Raw genomic sequence first — 19,549 nt, forward strand, 5'->3', positions numbered from 1 at the left:
TTGTTTTTTGCAGTGTCGGATTCCAATGAAGTGTATGTTCCACGATGGAACATCCGCCGAGGAACAACCCTTCGCACGCCTGTGGAGTGCGTGGAGTGGGCTCGTCACGCAGCTCCTAGTGGTGCGTTGGGGGAAGCCATGGCTAGCTACCAGGAGGGTAGGCTAACCAATGAGCTTCGGGTTCTCCTGGCCCGGATGCAGCCGCGCGTCGAGCTGCTTTGTCGTGAAAACGACAAGTTAAAAGCAGCTCGCATCCAAGAAGTAGCTCAGGCGCGGGCTGTCCGGGAGGAGAATAGGAGGCTTACCGCAGTGGCTGCGGAAAAGGAGAAGGCCTTCAAGGCCCTCGAGGTTGAAGTTCAGGCCCGGCTCGAGGCCCGTTCCAAGGCTGCCCAAGCTGTTAACGAACAGCTTCGGCTGGCTAAGGAATCTGCACGGAACGCAACCGAGAGGGCCACCAAGGCTGAAGCTGTTGCTGAGCCTCTACGCCTCGAGAATGAGGAACTTAAAGCCAAAATAGAGGCGCTCCAACAGGCTCATGATGCCTTGGCGATGGAAGACGCCAAGAAGCTCCAAGAGATCTTGGACCAGAGGGGCGTGCTTGATCACACTGAGCGGAAGCTAAAGGGCGTTGAAGAGGCTGCTGCAAAGGAAGTGTTGCTTGCCAACCTCAATAAAAGTGAAGCCGAACGCGCCCGTAACCAAGCTCAAGCCGCCCTCCAAGAGGCTCTGGTTGCCAAGGAATGGCTTCTTCGAGAAGCGTTGTCTCAGGTAAGCTTAACCTCATAATGTCTTTACGCTTTTCTTTGTAAATAGAAAAGGTTTTTATACTTGTATTTTTTCTTGTAGGTTGTGCATCGAGTCTTTACGGACACATCATACGACGATGCCATGAGCGCAGCCCTCAACGCTTCTCATGAGGATGGGGAAAAGGCCGGCTTCCTGCTTGGTCTAGGGTTTGTTGAGAAAGGCATCCCGCCTTCCAACTTCCCTTTGTATGATGTGGATACTGAAGCTGTTTATGACCAAGCAGTGAACCAGTATGCCGCCTTCCCGCATCCGGTGGTGGAGAAGGTGAACGAAGTCGCTGCTGCTGATGATGGGCTAGCTATCCTTAAAGCTTTCCTTGAACCGCCACGCTCTACTGATGGTGCGGGTCCAAGTGGAAGTGGTCCTGAAGCTTGATCCTGAAGATCCCTTTCCACCATTATAGATTTTTATTTTTGTATAGCTTCTTTTGTATGCGGGTATGTACCCAGCAATCTTTGTAATATTTGAATTTCGATGGAATAAAGATTATTTGCCAATCCCTTGCCTTGTTTATTTCACGCATATTCTGATTTAACTTAGCAATTTCTTTAGTACTTAGATAATTTAACTTTTCAACGTGGTAGATAATAAGTTAAAGTTTTGCGTCCCCTTTCATGATTGTGCGGATAAGACCGTTACTTGCACTTAGTAGGATGGCTTAACTTTACCTATATCTCACCTGCGTGGAAGTTTTCCTCATCTTTTCCTTTAAAATTTTCTAAGTGTTTAGAATAAGTTAACCTTTGAACGTGGTAGATAATAGGTTGAAGTTTTGCTTCCTCGTTCGTGATTGTGCGGGTAAGACCGTCACTTGCACTTAGTAGGATGGCTAAACTTTGCCTACATCTGACCTGCGTGGAGGTTTTCCTCATTCTGTTAGAAATTTTCTAAGCATTTTGAATAAGTTAACCGTTCGACGCTCGGTTGTCAATAGGTTAGTTCAGTTTCCTCTATCATGATTTGTGCGGCTAGGACCGGCACTTTCATTTAGTGGGATGACCAAAGTTTACCTGACTGACCTGCGTGAAGGTTTTCCTTTTGGAATTTTTACCGTTTTGTGTTTATGCGGGTTTTGCCGCCTTCCACACGTAACGACTTACTTCCCATATTTATGCGTTGAATACCGGCACATCAGTGTGGGTTCATAAGTATAAAGGTAAGGCTATCAACACATTGTGAAAGGAGAATCATTTCCATTAGAAGTGGCTCTAGGCCTTTTCTTTACAAGTTTGGAATTGATCTACATATAACATTTGCGTAATTGAGCTCCATTCCATGTTCTTGGGATGGGAGTGCCATCGAGCCTTTCGAGCCGGTATGCGCCCTTTCCCAGAACTTTGATAATGTATGGCCCTTCCCAGACCGGGGCCAGTTTTCCTGGGCGTTGTTGGTTCGAAGCCTCGTTGTTACGCAGTATGTAGTCTCCTACATTGAAGTTGCAGAGTTTTACCCGCGTGTTGTAGTACTTTTGCATTTGTCGCTTGTAGTTCTCTTCACGCACTGCGGCTAAGTCTCTGCGTTCCTCGGTTAGCATAAGATCTAACCGTATTTCCGCATCATTGTCTTCTGGCTGAATCAAGACCCTTGGTGAGGGTAAACCAATTTCGACCGGGACCATGGCTTCAGTGCCATAAGTGAGACTGAACGGGGTTTCTCCCGTACTGGCCTTTTTCAGCGTTCTGTTTGCCCAAAGGACTTGCGGAAGTTCGTCCACCCAGCCGGATCTGTGTTCCAAGATTCTTTTCTTTATGCCTTCGACGATGCTCTTATTTGCTCTTTCTACCTCACCATTACCCTGCGGGTGCGCCACTGAGGTAAAAGTGTGGGTGATTTGAAGTTCTTCCAGCCACTTTTGTAGCTTCTTGTCAGCAAAGTTGGTGCCGTTATCGCTCACCAAATTCTGTGGAAGTCCAAAACGACAAATAATAAATTCCCAAATAAATTTTTTGATGTTTCGCGGTTGTTTGGGCTAAGGGTTTTGCTTCTATCCACTTGGTGAAGTAGTCTATGGCTACCACTAGGAACTGAACATTTCCTGCTGCTGTAGGAAATGGGCCTGTCACATCGATGGCCCACTTCTGAAATGGCCATGAAGAGGTGACTGGAACAAGTTCATTCTTCGGGCGATGCGTGTTGGGTGCGTAGAGCTGACAAGACCTGCATTTTCTGATGTATGCCAGCGCATCCGTATGCATCCCCGGCCAAAAGTATCCCGTGTTGTTTAGCTTAGCTACAACAGCGCGTGGACCTGCGTGTACTCCACAGATGCCTTCGTGTACTTCCCTTAGGAGGTAGTCAGCATCTTGGTTGTCCACACATCTTAAGAGTGGGCCAAGAAAGTTACGTCTGTAAAGGATGTCATCGATGAGTTGATAATTCAGTGCTTTACAGCGTAGTTTTCTTACCTGTGTTTTTGACTCTGGTAGTGTACCTGCCGCAAGGTAATTTATTATTTGTGTCATCCACGTTTCTGTGCCGGTTTGGATGACACAGATTTTCTTGTGCGGGACTGATGGTGCGCCAAGGAGTTCAATGCGGATATCCTTTCCCAAGTGGGTGAAGGCCAATGACGCAAGCTTGCTTAACGCATCCGCAGATTTGTTTTCGCTACGCTTGACGTGTATGACCTTACAATCGTTAAAATCGCGCATGAGGGTTTTTGCTTGTGCGAGGTACAGCGCCATTGTGTCGTTCACGGCCGTGTACGTCCCGTTGATTTGATTGGCTACTAACATGGAATCCACGTGGGCTTCCAAGTGTTTCACTCCCATCTTACGGTCAATTCTCAGCCCGGCCAAGAATGCTTCATACTCGGCTTCGTTATTCGTACTTGGAAAATCCAGTCGAATAGCGTAAGTGTATTCTTGGCCTGCTGGGTTGGTTAGTTTCAGCCCTGCGCCTGAACCCTCGTTACTGGCTGCTCCATCAGTGTAGAGTCGCCAGACATCATTGATGTCCTGTGCTGGAGAGGGTTGAGCCTCTTCCTGGCACTCTTTTTCCCGCGATGCAGGCACTTCCGCAATAAAGTCGGCCAAAACCTGGCCTTTTATGGCTGGTCTTGGCTTATACTTTATCGCGTATTCCCCCAACTCAATTGCCCATTTGGCTAGGCGTCTCGATAACTCGGGTTTGCGTAGAACGTTTGCAAGTTTGAAGTTGGAGAGAATGGTGATTGGGTGACCCTGGAAATATCGTCTTAACCTGCGTGAAGCGTGTATAAGTGCTAAGACTAATTTTTCGAGGGTAGAGTACCGGGTTTCTACGTCTGTTAGGATACGGCTGACATAATAGATTGGCATCTGGATGCCTTTCCGTTCAACTAGCAGGACCGCCCCGGTTGCTCTATCTGTTGCGGAAAGGTATAGGATTAACCCCTCCCCCGCTTCTGGTGCTGTGAGCGTTGGGAGTTCGATCAAGCGTGACCGAATCTCCTGAAAAGTGTGACATCTGCCCCGATCCGACCCGACCCAGGTACCCGTTTCTCTGACCCGATCTCTTTCTTTTATGATTTAATATTTATTTTTACTTATATTTTACTTTTAAAAATAATAATATACTTTTCCTTCCCGCCTCTTTCTCTCTCTTTCTTTCCGCCGTCCCGTCCCTCTTCTTCTCTCTTTCCGCCTTCTTTTCCCTCTTGTCGCCGTCCCGCCCTTTAGCCTTGTTTCCCTCTTTTTCTTCTAACTCTTTGCTTGTCCTTTGTTCCTTCCCGCCTAAGGTTGTCTGCGCAGCTCCACGCGCCAGACCCCTTACAAGGAATCCTGCGTGAAGACCATCTGTTTCAGCGTTACGCGAAATGAACTCTTCTCGCAGCGCGCTAAGAATTGTAAATCTTCTCGCAGCGCGCGAAGGACGGTAGTTCTTCCCGCGACGCGCTAAGGATTTGTAGTTCTTCTCGCAGCGCGCTAAGAATCGTAGTTCATCCCTCGACGCGCGAAGAATTATAGTTCTTCCCGCAGCGCGCTAGGAATTTTAGTTCCTCCCGCGGCGCGCTAAGAAATGTGACTCTTCCCGCGGCGCGCTTAGAAATGTAGTTCTTTCCGCGACGCGTTAAGGTTAGTTCTGTCTGCCTTCGCGCTCGCGCTCTCTTGACCTTTTGTGTCAGCCTTCTCGCGCTAAACCCTTTGAGTTTTCTTCTGTTTAATCTAGCCGTTTGCTTTTGTGTTGTCTTATCTTTTGAGCTGTTGACCTAATCTGCTTTATGTCTGAAAAGCCACTTTTGGCGCAGCATGCGCACCAACCCCATTGGTTGGCAGAAAAAGTGACTGACATTATCTTTTGAGATCTGCTTTTTCCATGCCTGACCTGTACCTTTATCTGAACCGCCCATGCTTTTTTTTTACTGTTCCCTGACAGCTTTATCTTGCCTCTGCAGCTGCCATATCTTTCCATATCTTTTGCTTTTGGATTCTTATGCTTTTTGATATCTTTTGCTTGATCCTGTTAAGATCCTTTCCCCTTTTCTAGGGATTGTGTCTCCTAGGGTTTTCCTATAAATAATAATAATATTTCAACACTACACACACAAAACACTTAATCTCTCCTCTTGCTCCTTGCTCTCTCTGCCGTCTTCCTCTCTGCCTCCGTCTTCCTCCCTGTTCTGCCCTGCTTTTCCGGTAATATATATATATTATATATAATAATTTACTTATTAATTATGCTAACTTATAATCAAGACTTAAAACAAATCATTAAAACAATAATCTTATTTATAGGTTAACTTGTGCTTGTTTAAAGTTGGTTCTTGCTTTATCTTACACCGCATCGTTTATCAAGTGAGTAATCTCGTACCTAATCCCTTTTTATTTTAATGTTTTGGGATGTTCATGTGTTCATACAAACTTAGAGTCTTAAACTTGTTTATGAACTTTAGTCGCGCAGTATCCCATGTGTTGAGGACGTAGACTTGGCTGTTTATTTGTATGTGTGGATCATTAACCGTCTTGTCGGTCTATTCCGCAGTTTTCATGGTACCATTAGATGAACACGGGAGAACTATCGTTTATGATTTTCTCTTTTGTTTACACATGCACAGTTAGTCTTGTTTGTGAGCTCAATTGTGAGCACTGGCAGTCTTATGAATCTTAGAGTTGGTCCCGATCAGATTACACCCTTGTTGAAAACCAGACATACACATGTTGCGCGCAGATTTATTGTTATCTATGTATTGTATTAAACTTGATTTCTCACCAACACGCAAGTGTTTGACGTTTATTTTAACACATGTTCAGGTTTGCAGTATCTGTTTTGGAGCTTGTGGACACATAGGACGTTTTTACTTTTGGACCTAGATTAAAATGTATCAAGACAAGTTATTACTGTTCGAATATTATGATTTATAATATATTGATTTATGTTGGTTTATTTATATCTTGTGTTTACCCTGCGCGTGCGCGAATGAACGTACTTATTAAATATTGACACCCAATAGTGTCACGAGTAATGAAACAATATGTGGCGCCCCGATGTATAATCCGCCTTTGGTCGGGGTGTTACAAAAAGCTGCTTCCGCTTCTGGTGTCCAGCGGAAGTGCGTTTTCTTTAAACAGTTTCTCAACGTTGACACGAAAGGAAACGACTTATCCGCGTGGTTTGCCAAAAAGCGATTAAGTGCGACTAGTCGTCCATTCAGTGTCTGAGCCTGTTTGATGGTAGTAGGTGACTCCATTTTGATAATGGCTTCGACCTTTTCAGGGTTCGCTCTGAAGCCATCTTTAGTGACGATGACCCCCAAGAACTTCCCTTCTTCCATTCCAAAGGCACACTTGCTCGGGTTGAGCTTCATGTTTATCTTCCTGAGCGTGTTGAAAGTTTCTTCGATGTCTTTCAACATCGCTTCTGCGTCAGGGCTTTTGATGACCAAGTCATCCATGTAGACTTCCAAGTTCCTCCCAATTTGGGCATGAAACTGGTTGTCCATCAGGCGTTGGTATGTGGACCCGGCATTCTTAAGTCCAAATGGCATCATTTGATAACAAAATGTACCATCGGGCGTCCGAAAAGCGGTTTTGTCCTGATCATCAACGGCCATGTGGATTTGATGGTACCCCTTATACGCATCCAGGAAGCATTTAAGGTGAAACGGTGCTAACGAATCCACCTTAAGATCAATTTCGGGTAACGGATAACAATCTTTGGGGCATGCTTTGTTTAAGTCCTTGAAATCTATGCACATGCGCCATTGTTTGTTATTCTTCGGTACCATAACGGGATTTGCAACCCATGTTTGATATCTGCTAACGCGTACGATGCCTGCGTCAAGGAGTTCCTTGACTTGGGTTCTACACGCGTTAGTTTGTTCTGGCCCCATTACTCTGCGCTTTTGTACGACTGGCGTAACAGCCGGATCGCACTTGAGCTTATGCTCTGCCTTACTTCGGGGTACACCAGTCATGTCAGCTGGTGTCCACGCGAAGATGTCAGCGTTTTTCTGTAGTAAGCGTTTGAGTAAGGTGCGTGTGGGATCAACAACTGTTGGGCCAATGGTAACGGCCTGGTCAGGGTATTTGCCGTTGAAGGCCCATCTTTCCGGTTCGGTGATGGTTGGTTTAGCCATCTTTGGTTTTGGTTTAGATGAGACAGATGCGATGCATACCTGGGGAATGCCGGTGATCATCGCTACACCCTCAGCTGTTGGCCATCCCATCATGCCGTGGACTGAAGATACCACGGCGTTAAATCTTGCCATCCCGTCTCTTCCGAAGAGAATGTCGTATGTGTGGTGTGGCTTCCTCATCACGACAAAATCCACGTCTTCTGTGCATGAGTGATTCCCGTCCGTAAGAGTGACGGGGAAAGATAGGATACCCAGGGGGGTGTTTGTGCTGCGGTCGAACCCTTCCATCGAGGCGTAGACCGTTTCCAGGCGTTCCTTGTCTTCGTCATCTAGCTTGTCGAAGAACTGCCTGTACATCACCGTTGACGAGGCGCCGTTGTCAGCAAGAGTGCGAGAAGTGATGTAGTGCCCCAGCTGGCTTTTGATGACGATAGGGCCTTCTTTGCTGGGTCCTCCTGGCACTCGCGGGAAGCGTACCTCAGCTTCCTTCCACGCGCATGGTTCTGTCGCTCGCCTTTTTCTTCCTCTGATGTTGCCATGAACCATGTTGATGCTGATGTCAACGGGCTTTCGTCCGTTGCCTCTGTACCGGTTATCATTCCTTCCTCCCTTCTTGATTGATGCCACAAGGTGTGCAAGTCTTCCATCCTTGACGAATGTTTCAACAATATCCTTCAAGGATGTACACTCCTCCGTACTATGACCTTTTGTCCCGTGGAAGTCACAGGATTTGCTTTGATCCGCATTAGGTCGCTGCCGGATCACTGGAGCTTTTGGCCATAGTAGTTTTTCGGTGGCAAATATCTCCGTGACGCTTTTGGTGAGTGGCGTCCACCGGTGTTTTCGGCTTGAAGGGTGTGTGTTATCCCTTCCGCCAACAAGAGGGCGAGAGCTGGATGAGGTATCAAAGTTTACCCTTGACTGCCAAATACCTAGCTTCCTCTTTTTGTTCTGCCGGGCGATCCGAACATTGTTTTCTCTAGTCCTTTGCGTGTAGAGGTGTGTACTCTGGGGAAGATCCCTTCCCAGTTGCTTCTCCGTCTCGGCAAAGCGCTTGGCCGCCGTCATGATGGCATCCCATGTGGATGGCATGCCGTCCTTACCCGTCAATGTGCGGATAAGCTCTGGGTATTCGGCGCCCTGGATGAAAGCGGCGCGAACAAGATCTTCACTTATGTTGCCCAGACTCAGCTTTTTGGAGTTGAAGCGAGTGATGAAGTCTAGTAAAGATTCATCCTCCTCTCTAACGCAGTTGAGGATCGTCCACTGTTCTTCAGTATATTTCCTCTGTTGGCTGAACTTGTTCTGAAAGTCCGCCCAATCATAGATGTGGTGGACCGGTAAACGATCGAACCATGCCCTGGCCGCTCCAACCAGAGTCATCTGGAACATATAACACCACGTGGGTTCCGTCCAGTTACTGACGGTTGCCCCCGCAATGAATCTGTTCAAGTGGTCGTCTGGGTCGGATAGACCATCATAATTGCCGATGTTGGACATTTGTTTGGCACTTCTCGGGGCGATTGCTTCCGCAATATCCCTTGCAAACTTGGACTTTCCTGCATTTGCAGCAGTTGGTCTAAAGGTTTTGGAGAAGTCACTTGGGTTTCTCCCCACGTTCGTTGGTTTAAAGGTTTCTCCAAAATTCCTTGTCGGTTGGAAGTCCGTTTCCTTACGCTTCCCTTTTGCCTTATGGCGAGGGTTTGCGTCGGTATCGGATTCTTCCCGCTCATCGTCCGAGTACTTGCACTCACTGTTCATGTTGAGATGTTGGCGAGTACTGCCGAATTCGTCAGCCTGTTGAAGTGAACGCAAGCGTTCATCCAACTCAGCTTGGAACTCTTTCTGACGTGCTTCGGCCCACGCCTTAACTTGATAGAGGGTTTGGCGAGGGACCCTCGTCCGTTTCTCCAACTGGGCATCAGTGAACCCCAGTGAAATATTGTTTACTGCACTTGTCCCGGCTTGGGTAACCGGGGTAGTGTTCGTAAAATTTGTATAACCGCCGGTGTTCCCCCCAGTTGCTGGGGTTGTGGTTACCGGGGTTTCTTGGTCACTTACTGGCTTTGGGACCGGAGTAACGTTAACCATTTCTTCAGAAATTTTGAAAAAACTAAGAATTAGTTCTAGCTTTTATGCACGGATGGCGCCAATGAAGAAACACTAATCGACCCCGGGCAGATTACGGATAATCTGGGAGTTAAATAGATGTTTCCCACGAGGATGAGGTCCAGCAAAGAAGGTTGTTCTTCAGGTGACCTGCAAAACAGACGCCGTAAGCTCGTCACTGAGAAGGGGGGGGGTTCCTCCTTGTGACCACCCTCCGGCGTGAGAATCAGACTAGATTGCTCTGAATATAAGTGTATATTAAGAGATTGCTAGAGAAGATAAGATAATGAGATATCAGATGATGTCCTTACCATTCCAAGGTGTTGGAGTATTTATAGCCGAAGGTAGGTTTCCAAGAAGGTACAGCCGGCTGAATAGTATCCCTGTTCTACCAACAGTGGGCTACGCACAAGCCATACTGGTTGGTGGATAGGCTGCGGGCGATAGTGACAAGGCCGGCTGTATACTGTTCCTTTACTGCCGGCTATGCACTGTTCCACCAACTGTAGGCTACGCACGTCCCACAGTGAGGGTTGGTGAGTAGGCAGCGGCTAATAGTGACAGTACTAGAGGGTGCTCCTCCTCGTACTGTTGTCGGTGAGCTGTCACCCTGTGATTGGTTCATGGGCTGTTTTGGTCAGATCGTCTATTTTGCCCGTACCTTGGCAGGTATAGTACAAAAGATCTTCCAGAAGCATACGGACTGGCTCATTTGGGCGGGAGTATTCCCGCCATGCTCATTCCTTCAGGTGACATTCCTGAAGTATCAAGAGTTAGTGCCTTATGCGTGTAGCCTTGCTATAGTGCGGGTAGCCTTCCCTGATGGCTTGTATCCGCAACTGCGGGAACAAGCGGGGTACTTTACCATTGGGAGGCTTTCCCTGCGGGAACAGCTGGCGTACTGCGCGTAAGGTCTTCTCTGAGCATGGTGGGTCCTGCGGAAGCAGTTGGTCGTTGCGCAGACGTCCCTCTTCAAGGTGAGTCTTGCGGGTCCAACTGGGCTCTGCTGGGACCTACCTCTTCATTAATAAAGTTTCTAGTGTAATAATATATATAATCTTGCTTTAACGCGTTATTTACTTGTTTTCATGCTTTTAACATTTTAAGTGTGTGGGATGTGTTTAATATATGAGGTTCGCCTATCAGAAAAGCAGTGATTACATCAAATGTAATTATTTTTTATAAGAAAGATATTTTTTAATTTTTATATAGCCTTTTGTTTTAAACATATGCTCCAATACATTTGATGTTTTCCCACCAGATCGAGTTATTTTAAAAAGTAAACAGAAAGCAAAAAATTTTCCAACATACTAGAATTAATTATCGATCTAAAATTCGTCGAAATCTCATCCGAAATTTCTCATCAGTAGACCGTTTTGACCAATAGAAACCCCGGACAAACCTTTCTTCGTAAGAGAAAACAATCATCTTCAAGTTCTTGACGAAACTATATTGTCCATATGATATGAAATAGACAAGAAAGATAAAATGCGTGTCAAAATCAAAGATATGCATAAATGGACGTAACATGGTGCATGCACACATGGTGTAGACACAAGATAGTGAAAGAGACCAATGTCTAAGTTCTAACCACATAAGCTTGAGTTCTCGTCAAATAAATAGAACATCTTCATGATAATAATTAACAAACTTTCAAAGGGTACTATTCTGCTTTGTTGAATTTATTTTTCTTATTAAAATTGGAAAAAGTAAAAGATGTTTGCCTTTTCTTCTACAGTTATAGCAGTTATGCTATAACGTGAAGTAACAACTTATTAGCATATTTAGGTGCAATAGAAAAGCTTTAAAAAAAGTGCAATAGAAAATATATACACAAGACCCTGCCTTATAAAAGGCGAAGATTCAAATCTCGCGGGTGATAAAAAATAAAAAAAATCAGTTAAAATAAATATCATTTGAGCGTGTAACGCGCAAGCATAGAGATTTGGCCCGTGATCAATTAGTCTGGCCTGATCGATGATAGGAAGGCATTGACGAGTCAACGACATCTTGAATAGTCAATGTTTGTTATCTATAATTTGGTTTATTCATAACTTAACTTGCAGGGGCGGGCAAGCCGCACCTCAGCCGATGCCTTTTTATCGGGGGCCACAATATAAACCTTATTAAAAATGATTGGATCTAGTAATCTTATAATGGCCCTAAATTTTTTTAAATCAATAATCCATTCAATCAATTATAAGTTATTGGACCCAAACTAAAGTTAAAAACTAAAAAAGAAAAAACTAGCGGTTGATCATATCCATCATAGTCGGACCATCCTCTTCCTTGTTGTGACCACCATCTGTCGGTCCGTCCCAGTCACGCCTTTACGGTATTTGATTTTAATACTACATTTTGACTACTTTATTGTTATAACGTTAAACGTTGTTTTGAAAAATTAACTTATATATTTCATTACTCGTTAGGTTCTACGGACCTTCTTATTTGACTCGGCCAAAGTATTTAAATCATCATAAACAACCCTGTTAATTTGATACATAGCTTTCTGCAAATAATAATAGTTAACAGATTATAAGTTTGGGTTATTAAGAAAATACGAAGCATTAATGAACATGAATTAATATATATTGTTTGTGCTTTAATAATTGTTTATTTTGTTAAGTATGTTGGTGCAATTAAATTATCTATTAAGTTTGTTGTGTGGTTAAGACTTAAGTGTGAGCCGGTTAACACTGTGATATACTGATATATAGTTGGTTAAGATCAATAGTTTTTTTCCTGATGTAAATACAATTTACTTTTTCCCCAACACAATCTTTCAAATTAAAATATCGTAGTATATATTACAAGTCCAGGAGTAACATTATCGACCTTTCTTTATCATTGTCACGTAGCAGTTGACCTTCTGATCCAATAGCTTTAGGTGATAGTTAAAGCATGAGATCTTTATGTCTTAGTTTCACAGTAGTGTGTTTCCTCATCGATGGTATTTCTAGATGAGTCAGTTCTGAAACATCAAAATTCGTATGGATGGTTGGTATCATGTATCAGAAAAACTCACTCGGGTGTTAGGGGTAGTTCCGGACTTTAATAAAGAAAACAACAGTGTAATGATAATTAAACCATTTATTGACTTAAACTTCTTGTGAGGAAACTATACACTCATTTTTTTATCTAATTTGACGTGTTAAACGTTTAATTCGTTTCACGTTTAATTGACACTTTGCTCATAGATGTTAACCTTTAGTTTTTGTTGAAGAAAGCAAGTTCATACAATATACATCATTACATATTTTTCAACTTATTAGGTGGAAGCTTTATGTTAAATTCAATGATATACGTCCGTACGAAAAAATGGTATGATCCTATAATCCATAGCCACCACGTTTTATGACTAAATACAATTTTCTACGTTTTTTTAAACTTTTACTACTACCATTATTATAGTATTTCTAACACAATTCTATAATAAGCTATTATATTTAGTATTAGTTACTTGAAATTGGTAGCGTTAGTTTTAAACTTTTAATCTATAAGTTTCTTTATTCTTTATTTATCAAACCATTTTTAAATAGGTGTGATTGACAATTCGACTATCTTAGTTGTCATAAAACCCTCCATCTTAACAAAATTATATAGAATCCGATCATCCATCATATTCCGCTGAAGATTTAAAAAAAAAAGTTTCAAAAACACTTTCCATAATACTATTATAAAATAAATTTTACATAAAAAATGTTACACAAAGAAAAAAACCGCCTAAAAATGAACATTATATAAAGTTTGAATTGAATATTCGGGTCAAAGCAGTCCAACAATAAAAAAAATGAATTCGAAAACCAAATTCGGATGTTAGCTACATAGATGACCATTAAGAGGCTAAGTTTGAATGGTTAAAATGCTACATTTTAATGGTTACCTCTTAACTATTTAGACTTAAGGCTACATCTTAACCATTAAGAAATTATAAACTAATAAGAGGTAGTTTTTTAATGACCATTAAGAAACTATTAAACAACCCCAAATACATATCTCATTTTAGGCTATGTTATCCACAACTATATTTGTTCATAATAATAATAATAATAAATAAATAAGTTTGAGTTGTTTTTATATGACAAATTAAAAGAAGGGTGTACAAAGTAAAATGAGGTAAAAGGGAGTGTTTGAAAATTCCTAAATTATGAGAGATTCTAAAAATATCCATTTATTTTGTCAAATTCTTAAGAATTTAAGATGGCTCATCCAAAATCCATCTTCACGATGAATTTTTGTAGGAGGCTAGATTCACGTTAAATAAGAAGGTGACATGTGACATCAAAACTCATCGCGAAAATGAAGCTGATCTTAAAACTAATCGTAATTATAAAGTTGATCACAAAACTTCATCGTCACGATGAGTTTTGAGAGCAACTTCGATGTAACGATAAGTTTTGAGATCAACTTCATTGTGATGATTAGTTTGAAAGCCAAGTGTCACCTTCTCATTTGACGTTGAATCTCATTGTGACAATGGATTTTGGACGGGTCTTTATTAGAAATTGACAGAGGGAGAGATTAAAGGAATATCTCTCCTCATTTGGGTTATTTTGGATATTTACGATTATTAGAATCTTACATTTGAAAAGACACAATTACACTCTATGAATAACACATGACATTCCTATTCCATTAAAAACTAACTAGGTTAACAATGGAGACTATTAAACGTGCAACCATCTCACAAATTTTTGGACCAGGTTTACGCTTCTAAAAGAGTGAGGATTAAACTTGCAAAATGGTTAAAAGACATGGACCATTTGTGCATTCTTCTCAACCTACTATTAAATCAAGTTTGCATATATTTACTAGAAGAAGAAGGTTCGTCGTACAATTTCGGCGATTACAAAAATAAAGGAGTATATCTCTCTCCCTTAGTGTCTTTTCACTTCCGTCGTTCAGGAACAAACACTTCGCCTAATTCTTTTGAATCCCGGCCCATTTTTTCCCACTAACTAACTACGTAGCGTTCCACTATCGCTTAAGCGTAGATAGTTAAGACCATACGTAAAAGGTCGTCGCCCCCCCCCCCCACACACACAACAAAATTGAGGAACAAGTACCTCCGATACAGGAGGTAACGCCTATACTCATCGGTATGTAGAGGTTGCCCCTGAAAAAATCGTTAGATGTTTATAAATACATTTTTTTGTTTTAACTTAGTACATTCCTTAATCGATGGCAAGTTTCATGATGAAACCAAAATATTAACACTGTTACATTGCCCCATTTCGTGGAAGTTAATGGATCGTTATGGACAATTTTAAGTATTTTCCAGTTAGGTATGATATCTCTAACACAAATAAATATATGAATCATGTTCGGGTTCAACGATTCAATATGACAATCCAACATAATTGTGTTTAGTGTTATCCCTCTTGACAATCTAATTATTTTAAGTCTTTTCTTAAAGCATACAACGAGTTAGATGCGTCAATGAGATTAAATCTAATGTTGAAATTCTCACATTGTCATAATTGCAACTAATAGTAAGCAAAATTATGCATTGAAAGCCAAATGAGATAATAAAATAAAAGTTACACATATGATTTGTTTTCAAATTTGAATAAATAAAATAAATCGTTTCTCTCAAACTTTTCCTTAATTCTTGAAACGATTGGTTCGAACTCATTACAACGGTTTGTTAAAACTCATTACAACGATGCGTGCAAATTTGAAATGCTACATTAGTGTTGTAATTGGTTTTATGCACAAGTCAGAGCAACACGCCTAACACCTTCAACAACGTGCCTAGACTCTTTGCGTATTTCTATGGTACGTTCAAGTTTACAACTTTGTTTTATTCTAATAACCGGTTTTTAGACCATATATTCAATTCACCTTTTTCAACCTATAGCTTGTTCTTTATTTTTCCACTCGAAAAATAAACCCATGGTTTTACATTTCGCCCTATTTTGTATCGATAATGACCCAAAAACATATAGAAAACATGGGTTAAAAGACAGATTTCATCAAGTCATGATTTAACCTGTAAGCTCTTGGCCATAGGCCCGACAATGATTGTAAGGAAAGTCTTCAAACAATGTGACATGAAAAATGGAAAAAAAGTGAAAAAGTAATTGATGTGAGTTTTATATATAGTTAATAAAGTACATAAAGTGATAAAACAAGAAGCATTTCCACGTCTCTTCATGATTAAAGATTATATAAAGAAGATAGACACGCCTAATCATTTCCACGTCTCTTTTAATTGTCTTTCTTAATTATTTGATGCAAAAGAACAAACTTAGTCTCTATCGGTTTGTACTTTCCGTTGGCTTTTTTAAGAAAAGTTTACTATAATCATATATGATTAATACATTAGAGTATAACCGACAAGCTTTATCTTAACTTGCGTTAGAGAGGAAGTGAAAATTTAGGTTATAAGCTGCAAGATCTCAAGTTCGAATCCGATCTCAACTGGATCCAGTGGCGAAGGTTCTCAAGGGCCCGAGGTGGCCCCGGCCCCCTGTTTTTTTACGCAGCAGTGCAAATTTACCCGTCTTCGTCCGAAAATTTTTACGCATAGTGTAAATTTAGTCGTTTTCGGCCGAAATTTTTATACGTAGTGTAAAATTTAGCCGTTTTTGGCCGAAAATTTGAGCCCATCCGCCTTCGTTTGTGAAATTTTTTATACATTTTGAGTCCGGCCCTCTCGGTGTCTTAGTCCAAGCTTCGCCACTGACGGGGTCTTACCGCAGTGGGTCTTCGGACGGCTTTTTTCCCCGGAACAAAAGATTGTGAGTCTAACGCTATCTGTGATCACAAGTGTTTGAGTTACCTTTTATTGTAGGGTTATCTCGGGTAACCTCACTTTATTCATTAGTTGTTCAGAAAAAAAAATACACTATGAACAAAATAAAACCTGAAATTTCTCCTATGACATTCTAATGTCTAAATGTTCAATGCTTTTTTTTTTAATTATTATTAAGAAAATAAAGGTACACTAATAACTTAATGCATTTTATCATATTTAAATAAAAGTCAATAATCAATTATTTTTTTGTTAATTAAAAGAGATTCGGATAATTTGAAAATTGTAAGTGGGCTATCTTCAACGACGTATACAAACCAAATTTGAAAAGAACAAATTTCATATTAATTAAACTGTAGAAAATTTCCTCACAGTAATGTCAATGATAATTTTAATTAGTCATGATTCGCATGTAATTGACCAATTATTCGTAAAACAGTAATAATATTCCCACACTTTGTGAATAGCGACAAATCGAATCAAACAATCATATTATTCATCTACTGTAACATATAGTTATCTATTCTTTGATTGTCTTCACCCGGCCGTAGACAGATTGGTAGAATCAACCGCGAACTAGAAGGCTTGGGTGTGAATCTGGGTAATGCTTTTAAAAGTTATGTCCGGAACGAGATGAACACCATTTTTTGAATCAAGTAGTGGAAGGGCAAAGAAGCGTTCTCAAATTGATTCTCGTTGTTGTTTCAACATGAAAATGACAAGACATGTACGGTGTTAAGTCGTTTGGTTATGTATGATGGTATAATTTGGGGAATGTGGAACTGGATCAGACGTCCTTCGTCACGGGCGGAGATTAATCAATTTAGAGAACTTTTGTTGATATGACAACATGTACGTTAAGTTAGACTTGCGGTGAATTATAAATTTGAGTAGAATTAGTGGGTACCTTGTTGCGTTAGCTAGAATAAACGTAGTTGTGACGACGGTAATGTGCTCGATTTGCGAAGAGGTAGAAGAGTCGGCGGAACATACATTTATGCCATGTAGTTTCGCCCAAGAAACGTGGCAGTACTTGTTTGATATGTAGTCGGTACTTGGTATTGCATTTTTGCTTCGTGCTGTTTTTTGTTGTTATACTACTCGTGATATTTGTAGGTGCGGGCCAGATTAGCATCTTACTATTCGGTTTTACCTTTTAATGAGAAGTTTCTGTTAAAAATCAGAAGGTAAGTCAAATACTCAAATTAACATCATTGTCTTTTTTTAAAAAAAAAAAAAAATTAGTATACATTAATCAATTCACCATTTATATTTTGTTCACATCATTAAATGGTAAGTAAACAAATAATGTAAAACCAACAAGTAATCTTTTTAGAACGACTCACTTGTTCTCTAAATTGACATCTAGATAACTAGATTATACCATCAGATTTAAACTCTCATACTTTCAAAAGAAATTATTTGTCTAATTTCTTATGAAGCTTAAAGTAATGATGTTTGCGATCATAGATATTCATAATAGGTACGAAGTGGATAAATAGCACTAATCTCTTTAGTCATTAAAATTAATTTATGACTTCATGCATGTGAAAAATGCCAAACGGTCAATCCTCATTTTTTTTCTTTATAATGTATAGAGCATGTTCTTGTTGTTTGCGATGCTTGTTTCTTCATGATGGGTCTTCAATGCTGCATCGGCGGACCCCAATATATTTTCCATCAAGGTTTTTTTTAATGATTGAAAGCTTTGTACCTCATTGACGACCTACTATGGTCGAACACGTTATATCAGACCATAACATAATAAAATATATAATTACTATTACTAATATATATAAAATAGAAGTTTGAAGTTTGGTACCGCTTATATATACATGATTGGTCTACTTAGCATTTTTTTAGTGGGCTAAGTTTTTTTTGTATAATTTTTGTTTTGCTTTTCTTTTTATAAGTTTGATAATTATATATCTAATTAGTTTTGTTTTTATTTGTTTTATTTTAGCTTCGATATCGTAACAAACGTGACAGAAACTGATCTAATCTGCGTAGACTTACCGCATTTTGTTTTAGTTACAGTACTGTAACAAATGTAACAAAACCGACCGAATGCCAATATTTTTTAAGTTCTGGTTTCGTAACGAACGTGAAAAAACCGACCGAATTTGCATTGGCTTACTGCCTCAACGTCTTTACCAAAGCTCGAGTTTAACGACTGACACCACCCCATTGGTCCATCTCAATTTTTATAACTTTTTTATTTCAGTTCCTGTAAAATAACACACGTAACCAAAACTGATTGAATTCACGTCAACTTACCACCTCAACACTTAGGATCGATAATGCTTGTGTTTACCACCGTCCGGATTTATCAACTTGCCTGGCGCAACGCGCAGGGTAAAAAACTAGTTTTATGATAAAATATATTATATGAATACATAAATTAAAATTTTTTGCCAAATCTTTTTATAAAACGTTTTCATATATATATATATATATATATATAAGAGAACAAAACCCGCGTTCTTCACCTTCAATATTTCATTGATAAATCTTTAAAAACAATTTAAAGAAGATGCTAATTTAGATGGTGGCAATAAATAAAGACCTAACATATCCTTAATAATGATTTAGGGTAGAAGAATATGATAACAAGTAGCCCTAAAAAGGCCGACATGAAGTAAATACAATGAATATGGTAAACGTTTGTAACCTTGTCAAAAGATTCAATGGAGATGTGACTATATATACATACTAATTAAAACCAATCTCATCATCATTACTATTTATTTATTAACAAGATTAGAGAACGTATATATTCTTATCTAATAATTTGGTTTGGGCTTACCCATAACTTGTGAATAAGTCGAGCCACTGATTTAGGCCGCAACAATGAGTTTATTTATTAAATAAGTCTTTAAATTTGTGTTTTACTAATTATTAGAAATTAAATTAGAAATAAATTGGATGTGGCTCAATGGTAGAGCACTCACTTTACTAGTGAGAGGTAAGGGGTTCAACCTCACTATCACCAATCACCAATTTATATAGGAGATATGAGGGTCAGGGTTTGAGTCCTGATCTCACCCGGTTTTACCGGCTTCTCGTTGTTGTGCCATTTGACGGGCGTGGGGGTCGGGTTTTATCCGAGGAATCCCTCAATAGGACCGCTAGGGGCTCCGTCCGTCCGGACTCGTGGCCGGCTCGGGCTATTTTTAGCCAATAAGGGCTGCGTACGGAGTACCCACTCTTAGTTGGTCGTTCCAAAAAAAAGAAAAGAAATTAAATTAAATTAGAATATGAGAAGTGTTTTTTTATTATTATTATAATCTAACTAGATTTTCAAATTTAAATTAGTATAT

This window comes from Bidens hawaiensis, unplaced genomic scaffold, assembly GCF_021521415.1.
Source record: "Bidens hawaiensis isolate Kalapana, Puna unplaced genomic scaffold, B.hawaiensis_p1.1 tig00015702_1, whole genome shotgun sequence".
Taxonomy (NCBI): Eukaryota; Viridiplantae; Streptophyta; class Magnoliopsida; order Asterales; family Asteraceae; genus Bidens; species Bidens hawaiensis.